This window comes from Arachis hypogaea, chromosome 2 (assembly GCF_003086295.3).
Source record: "Arachis hypogaea cultivar Tifrunner chromosome 2, arahy.Tifrunner.gnm2.J5K5, whole genome shotgun sequence".
NCBI classification, from domain to species: Eukaryota; Viridiplantae; Streptophyta; class Magnoliopsida; order Fabales; family Fabaceae; genus Arachis; species Arachis hypogaea.
The window spans coordinates 37849489-37851305 of NC_092037.1; the positions used below are offsets into that span (position 1 = coordinate 37849489).

The following is a 1817-nucleotide window of genomic DNA, read 5'->3' on the forward strand; positions in this document are numbered from 1 at the left end:
TAGCTTTTGTCCTTTTCTATTTATTTATTTATTTACTAACACTTCTCTTCACCATTCTTCATCTCAAATCACTACCTCTATCCTTAACCATTCTTCTTCACTCTTCTTCCCTTCCTTCTTCTACTAACAACAAGGATCCTCTTTACTGTGACATATAGGATTCCTTTTTCTTTTCTTGTTCTCTTCTTCCCTATATGAGCAGAAACATGGAAAAAGACACTCTTGTTGAAGCTGATCCAGAACCTGAAAGGACTCTGAAGAGGAAACTAAGAGAAGCTAAATTACAACAATCCAGAGATAACCTTTCTGAAATTTTCGAACAAGAGAAGGAGATGGCAGCCGAACCCAACAACAATAATGCAAGGAGGATGCTTGGTGACTTCACAAAACCAACGTCCAAATTTGATGGAAGAAGCATCTCCATTCATGCCATTGGAGCTAACAATTTTGAGCTTAAGCCTCAACTAGTTGCTTTAATGCAACAGAACTGCAAGTTTTATGGACTTCCATCTGAAGATCCTTACCAGTTTTTAACTGAGTTCTTGCAGATTTGTGAGACTGTTAAGATGAATGGAGTAGATCCTGAAGTCTACAGGCTCATGCTTTTCCCTTTTATTGTAAGAGACAGAGCTAGAACATGGTTGGACTCACAACCTAAAGATAGCCTGGACTCCTGGGATAAGCTGGTCACGGCCTTCTTGGATAAATTCTTTCCTCCTCAAAAGCTGAGCAAGCTTAGAGTGGATATTCAGACCTTCAAGCAAAAAGATGGTGAATCCCTCTATGAAGCTTGGGAAAGATACAAGCAGATGACCAAAAAGTGTCCTTCTGACATGTTTTCAGAATGGACCATATTAGATATATTCTATTATGGTCTATCTGAGTTTTCCAAGATGTCATTGGACCATTCCGCATGTGGATCCATTCACCTAAAGAAAACGCCTGAAGAGGCTCAAGAACTTATTGACATGGTTGCAAATAACCAATTCATGTATACTTCTGAGAGAAATTCCGTGAATAGTGGGACGCCTCAGAGGAAGGGAGTTCTTGAAATTGATACTCTGAATGCCATATTGGCTCAGAACAAAGTGTTGACTCAGCAAGTCAACATGATCTCTCAAAGTCTGAATAGATGGCAAAATGCATCCAACAGTACTAAAGAGGTAGCTTCTGAAGAAGCTTATGATCCTGAGAACCCTGCAATGGCAGAGGTTAATTACATGGGTGAACCTTATGGAAACACCTATAACTCATCATGGAGAAATCATCCAAATTTCTCATGGAAGGATCAACAAAAGCCTCAACAAGGCTTTAATAATGGTGGAAGAAATAGGCTCAGTAATAACAAGCCTTTTCCATCATCTTCCTAGCAACAGACAGAAAACTCTGAACATAGCCCCTCTAATTTAGCAAACTTAGTCTCTGATTTGTCAAAAGTCACTTTAAGTTTCATGAGTGAAACAAGATCCTCCATTAGAAATCTGGAGGCACAAGTGGGCCAGCGGAGTAAGAAAGTCATTGAAACTCCTCCCAGTATTCTCCCAAGCAATACAAAAGAGAATCCAAAAGGAGAGTGCAAGGCCATTGATGTGATCAATATGGCCGAATGCACAAGGGAGGAGAAGGATGAAAATCCTAGTGAGGAAGACCTCCTGGGACGTCTTTCAAACAAGAAAGAGTTCCCCATTGAGGACCTAAAGGAATCTGAGGCTCATATAGAGACCATAGAGATTCCACTAAATCTCCTTTTGCTATTCATGAGCTCTGAAGACTATTCTTCCTCAGAAGAGGATGAAGATGTAACTGGAGAGCAAGCT

At 40.2% G+C, this 1817-nt stretch overlaps 1 non-coding gene across 1 annotated transcript; it reads right to left on the reverse strand.

The window, feature by feature from the left end:
• Window positions 1-731: 731 nt before the first annotated feature.
• On the reverse strand, window positions 732-835 carry LOC112766457 (small nucleolar RNA R71). The gene has a single exon (XR_003184351.1). It is a non-coding gene; the product is annotated as a small nucleolar RNA R71 (small nucleolar RNA).
• Between the last annotated feature and the right edge of the window lie 982 nt (window positions 836-1817).